The sequence below is a fragment of the Physeter macrocephalus genome, chromosome 14 (genome assembly GCF_002837175.3).
Source record: "Physeter macrocephalus isolate SW-GA chromosome 14, ASM283717v5, whole genome shotgun sequence".
NCBI classification, from domain to species: Eukaryota; Metazoa; Chordata; class Mammalia; order Artiodactyla; family Physeteridae; genus Physeter; species Physeter macrocephalus.
Window position 1 is genome coordinate 69,571,469 of NC_041227.1, and position 6,702 is coordinate 69,578,170.

The following is a 6,702-nucleotide window of genomic DNA, read 5'->3' on the forward strand; positions in this document are numbered from 1 at the left end:
CGTGCCCTTGCTCTCCACGCTTGCTGAAGCTGCCAAGTTCTGCTCCTTCCAGCTGGAGGTCTCAAACCGTATTGGGTCATTTTACTGCACTATTTCTCCAAAAGCCCGTAGTGGTCATGTTATTCATTCCATATTCCACTAAGATATACAAAAGGTCTGGAGCCCCACTGCAAAAAGGAGGGGCCCCCGTTTCTATAATGCCATGATACAGATAGACTTAAGCTTCTAGACTTTGGCATATACTGGTTGTGTCACCAGGGGGACTGTGGAGCCGTCTTCCCTGGAGAACATCTATCTGAAATGACCTCAGATCCGAGATTTCTCATTGGCCTCTTCTGTGATCCTCCCAGGGCTAAGCCTCCATAACCTAAAGGTGTTGCCATAGCTATCCTCCCAGACCGCCTCCACTCCCCCCAGAAGGGGAAAAAAAAAAAAAATCCATCAGAAACAGAAAAGAAACATTATTCCACAGCTAGGGTTTTCAATTTGAATTATTTAAAGCAATGGCAAAATGGAGGGAGGTTCAGGCTGCCTTTAAGCACTCTGTCTCCATGACAATTTAAATGTCAGAACTGTTCAGCTTCACTTCTTACTTCCTTTGACTAAGTCACTCAGGGGACTGTCCTCCATTCTGTGGCCTTGTCATAGACACTTGGTTTGGAGGGAAAAGGTCAGGCACTCAAACCAGCCAAGCATTTCTCTTAGTATCCTAGGCTCCATGCCAAGTCCATGGTCATTGAAACAGCCGTGGTTTCTATTGAATGCTGGTTTGGGACCCTCTTTATAAGGTCTCAAGAGACATGATAACAGTGCTCAAAAAGTCTTGGAGGCAAAATTAATTTGATTCAGTTGGCTTGAAATATAGTCACAAAGAATCAGGTTCTGCCAGTCCCCCATAGACAGTCCTCTGAAACTGGGAAAGACTTGCCAAGCATCCTGACCCCTGCCTCCACCTTGGGTAGCTAATCCGTTGAGTGGGCCCCCCGTGCTGGGCATAGCCCTCATCCACCTCTTTTCCTTGAGCCTGATGGGTTGGCTTTCAAACCTGTGCTTCTCACACTGTTAGACTTTATTGTCCAAGTGAAACAGATGCAGAGGCTGGAATTTTCCAGGGGAGCAGAGCAGCAGGTTAATTAGGAAGGAATATTCCAGGGACTGCAAAATTCAAGTGTGACGTTGCTCCATCCCTGGACCTGGGAGTGAAAAAGAAAATTTTTAAAGGGCTGCTGAGGCTGATCTCTGAACATTTTCCCTGTCCGTCTGGTCTACTCTGGGGGCGTACAGGGGTTTGAGTGCCATGGGGCTGCTGCCCAGAGACATGTGCTGGGAACTTCAAGAGGTGGCTGGTAGCTTGCCTTTCCTTGGGGGCTGCTGACATTTGCCAAGGCCGAAATGCCTTTCCCAGGGTGCACTGTCTGGGCTCAGACCGCTTGAACTGAGGCTAAGAGAGAAGACCTTAGCCCTGGACGTGTAAGCAGCACTGTCAGCCAGGAAGGGCACAGGAGGCAGGACCCCAGGTGCTTTTGCCACCCACCAGCCAGATAATTCTGAGTGACTCCCCTTCCCAGCCTCAGGTTTCTCATCTCTAAAGCAAAGGGAAAGGTCAACCAGATGACTCAAAAGAGCCCTCCTCTTGTGACTCTGTCTGAAACAAATCAAAGTGAATGCCCACACTTTGAGAGGGTCCCTACGTCCCCTATGAATTGCATTAGGGACTGGCAGTTTCTTTTTTTTTTTAAACACAAATCCCAAGAGGCAGTTGTAATAAGGTATCTCTCGAGGTGTCCGTTGTCTGTAGATGAATGACGCAAATCGGCTTCTGTCGAGTGTGTCTTGTAGGCAAGGGATTTTATTTACTCCCTAAGGACTTGCTGATTCAAGGGCGCATCCAAGATGGGCTTTGTGTCCTGCCTGAGCCAGTGTCAGAACGAAGGACATGGGGTCACCTTACCCCAGGTCACGTGAATCAGAATTCCTGCCTAAGGAGGGTGAAACAAAGCCAGATTCCGGGAGAGGATGCCGCTTCCCCATCTGAAAAAGCCTAACTGGAAGTTACCGAATAAACAGCACAACTTCTGATCATTTCTTTCTCTTTTTTTCTGACCCATGGAACAGCAGTTCCCCCGTATATAGGATAGTGGCTTGTAATTATTCGTAACACTGCAGAAGGGAGTCACGATCTCTGGGGATTGTTAGGGATGTGATGAAGAGTCTGGGGAGACCAGACGCCTGCGGTGGTCCTTCGATGGCTGATGAGTGATGCTGAGCACAGGCGCCTGCTTTAGATGCGATCCAACCACGATGAGGGATAAAGGGCAGAGAGAGGGCAGCTGCAGCATCCACAAAAGTCTCCGGCCCTTCTGCGCCAGGACAACCTAAATTCCTAGGTTTCCTTTTTTTTTTTTCTCTTCCCAAAGTAAATGGAGGCAGTCATTGTTTTCCTAGCAAGCCCTGCTGCTCTTCCCTGGAAGGACCTAGATTGGCCAAGGAAGGGGCCCTCTCAGCTCCTGGTGGAAATTTACACAAGTCACTCTCTCTCAGCTCTCTCCAAGGAAAATCAAAGAATGTTCTTTCTTTCTCACCTGGAAATCAGGCTTCAGGGGTCTTTAAATGGCTTCTTAGTGGGGTTTGATTTTTCTTCCCCAACTCTGAATCCAGGAAGAAGCTATTTCTCCAAGGGCTAACCAAAGACAATGCCCTTGGAGGAAAATCAGCCCCAAAAATCTGGCCAGGGAATGGGTTGGCAAGCTGTCATCTGCTGGGGGTAGGGGTCGTTGTGATCCTAGGGGTCATTAGACTTGAGACAGGAGTTTTTTCTCAAAGCACGGTGGTAAACGGCTAGATGCAAATCAGAGCACAGCTGAGGACTATTACAACCCGGATGGCTGGAGCTTGGCAGGTCTCATATCCAGAACGGGCCACTAAGACTGAAATCCTGGGTCACAATCTTCCCATTTACCTCATTCACGTTCCTTTTTTTTTTTTTTTCATTCAGCACTCGTTGATGATTTCTGCTATTAAATGATGAGAGAGTCAGCAGATTAGTCAAAAGAAAATCTTTATATAAAATGTAAATATTAATATAAATTAACTTGGCATGCAACTTACTGATCCCATGAAGTACATATTATTAATATGTTATCTTAGTGTACAAAGGAAAACTGACTGCCATATTTACCAGATGTTTTTCTCTAACCCAACTTGTCTGTAAATATATAATCTGTATAAAAAAGAGTCTAATTTACCATTATTTATGCAATAGAAAAAAATAAAAGTTTTTTTTTCTTTTGATGAGAGAGTCAGCTCGTTATCTGGGGCTGCGATTTGCAAAAGGGTCGTGAAATTCATTTCCGTGACCCTGAAGGGAAACCAGATCTCTTTGATGGACCATCCAGCAACATCACCCCCTTCCGACAAGCAGCCAGTGAGAAAGCAGCTGGGGATCTTTGGTGGGGCTTTGGAGGGGAATGATTGACATTAGGGGAAGTAAGCCGACTATGGAACATATGGTGAGAAATATGAACCAGCTTCTGGCTGGGGAGCAGACAGTCTAATTAAGAAAACTTTGCAGACACCCGAGCTAATGGTGTCATCCTTTTGGTATTCCATTTGCCAAACCCTCCCCAACATTAGCATTCAGGTACTGCTTCGCTTTCGCTTAAGCATTTGGAATTTTTAATGTTATTTGAGCTCCTTGGGCATAGGAAAAAACCACCCATTCCCTTATAATATATTTATATAAGGAAACAAAGGGCACCAAAAAGTCAAGTGACTTGCTTAAAAGCACTACCAGGGATCCTGCCTGGATCTGGACCATAACATTGGCCTTCTGTCTCCAAGCCTCATGAGGGCATCTCATATTTTCTTTCCTTTCCAAAAATGTTATCACGTGTTTCCCCAAATGTCTTGTACTTAAGTCAAAAACCTGAGTTTCCTGTGGGTAGACTCTCCCAGAATCTCTCAGGGTCCTCAGTTCTAAGTGCTGCATTTTATACACCTTCTTCAGAAACGTACGAGGTAAAAATCACTATGCGTTTGTTTTTGTTTAAAAATTCTAAAAATAGAGTGTTCTAGGCATAAAGCACGGGGTTTGTTTTTTTTTTCTTTTCTTTCTTTCCCCTTGTTAAAGGGGGCGTCCGGCAAATTCCGGTGAGATAATAACTTGGATTTTATCCTCTCTGATCTGGGTTTTAAGAACTTTTTTATTATACGGGAACAGTTAGTCATGAATATTCATTCTCCTGAGTCCTTACCCCGGCAGCCGGTGTTCTGCAGGACAAAAGACCCGACAGGGGACTGAGAACAGGACTCAGGTCTGACCCTGACCACAGAGATGATGAAGCCTGAAGGATCATGGGTAACATCCCAGGGAAAGCAAAGCTCTCCCTTAAAAGGTGAACGTATCTTTGAATTCTATTGGGATTTTTCCATCCTTTTGGTAAGCGAATTTCAAAGGCTTTTCTTTCAGATAAATGTATGTCTGTGGTCCGGCCATGTGCACACTTAGAAAGCCGGGCCCATCACTTCTCCTGCGGACTCTGGAAGGTCTACCTGTAGCAGGTTGCCTGGCCTTGAGCAGCAAAGGATGGGTGACTGGGCTGACGGAGGACCTGAGGCCATGTTCCCAGGCCGAACTCCACTCCCTGGTTCTACTTCAACCCAGAACACTTGGACTTCGATCACTGGGTGGTGAGCCAAGGAAGGACACAGCTGTGCTCCAGCCTATGCTGCTGATCACCCCCAGGTCCTGGGGTGTCATACTTGGACCCAAGCTCCAGCCGCTAAGCACAGGCCAGTGTGTGGTCAGAAGGCTCTTCTGACTTGGGACGTCTTCAGCAACCAGTCCTGCAGCTGTGCTCAGAGCTGGCAAGGCCCTGGCTCTCACTTCTGAATTTCCGAGGATGAGGAGGTAAAGATGCCAATGTCTCCTGGCAGAGATGCTTCAGGGCTGGGCTAACGTGACACGCTGGTAGACCCTTTAGGGCTCATTGCCCCACTCTGGCTCTCGTAACTTTCGTCCCCCACGCTCTCCCCTTTTTTCTACGCTCTCAAGATAGTTGGAAGTTAGCCAAGCTTTAAACAGGGCAGTGGTTCCCAACCCTGGATGCACATGGGAATTGCCCGGGGAGGTTTAAAAAAATCCCAAGTCTTGGTGCTGACCCCAGATACCCCGATTCCATTGCTCTGGCATGCAGCCCGGGCATCAGGGCTGCACACTCTCCAGGTGATTGTAATCAGGGTGAAGCACTAGGGCAGGGAGTTCCTCCTCTTTCAGATTTGGATGATTTCCGGAGAAGCAGGTCAGCCCTCCTTAGCACAATGGTCCTCAAAGTGCGGTCCCTCAGCTAGAACCTGGGAGCTTGTTAGAAATGCAAATTCTCGGGCTACAGCCCAGCCTACGGAATCGGAGATTCCGGAGGTGAAACAGACAACAGGCCCCGCAGGTAATTTGGAGGGTGATGCTCCCTCAAGTTTGAGAACCTCTGTTTTTCACAGTGATGGGCAGCGGAATCGATACACAATTACCAGAATCACTGGGTGCTTTATAAATGTCGAGATGCCTGGGCCTCTCACTGTAGGCCTATGGGATCAGAGCCACAGGGGAAGGGTCGCCGGTGAGCAACATTTGAGGAATCCTCCACGGCTACTGGGAAGGGAGGTGTGAACCTGAGTCGGCTCAGCGGCCAGACGCAGCAAGCCAGAATCAGGAGCCGGTTCCTGAGGGCCCTGCAGTAAGGCTCCCAGCGCCTGAGTCTCAGAAGGTATTTCCTGGCCGTGGCCCCCAGGTTGTCATCTGCAGTCGCCGCCCATATCCCCTGAGCACGGCAGCAGAGACCCATGTGCTCTCCCTCCCAGGGAGGTGCCGCCGGCTTATAAAGTAGGGGCTCTTGATGCCTTTCCAATGTCAAAGCCATGGCTGCCAGGCTGTCCCTAGGAAGCCAGGGGGTGGGAGTGGAGTATGCAGGGTGAGTGACACCCTCCCACTTTTCCCTAAGATTCATCTGGATGAGAGCAAAATGAAACTGAGCGCAAAGGAGGAGTGAATTGTCTGGCGTGTGAATTACATCTCGATAAAGCTGTTACAAAAAAATGAGCACACGTGTAGCTCTGAAAGAGGAAAAGAAGCCAGAGGTGGAGGCCTGGGGATGGCTCTGAGCCTCCTGTGTGTCTGGCAGCCTCAGGTGGTGATCTGGGGCAGCTGGCATGGCCCTGGCTTCTCCCGGTTGCCTCAGGCAGAAAGTCCTGAATCTCAGGAGCAATGCCGCCAGGGGTGGGCACCCTACTCCCAGGGTCTCTGCTAGGGGACCTGCTTCAGCCTCAGCTCTCCCCAGCCTTTCAGAGTAAAGAGGACCCAGCCTAACCCTCCTGGGTCTGAGCCTCTCTGGTCCAGGAACCGCGTAGAATGCTTTCTTCTTGGTCAGCGTCACTCCGGGGCCATCCCCCCATCCCCCGGCCAGCCTTTTCCTCTAAGAATGACGCGTCCAGTCTGGAAAAGAGAATTTGGGGCTTGGGAGGCCCTGGAGGTGTCTGCAGTGCCATCGTTAGGGAGGAAATGGGGTTGTGTTGTACAGGGCGGGGACAGGCTATGCACAGGCTCCAGTTTATCTGTGACCCTGGATGGACAAATGGCCTCAGCCATGTCACTAAATTAAGCTTATTTAGCCACAAGACAGCTTATTTTGCTCCTCTTTGTAGTCCCAG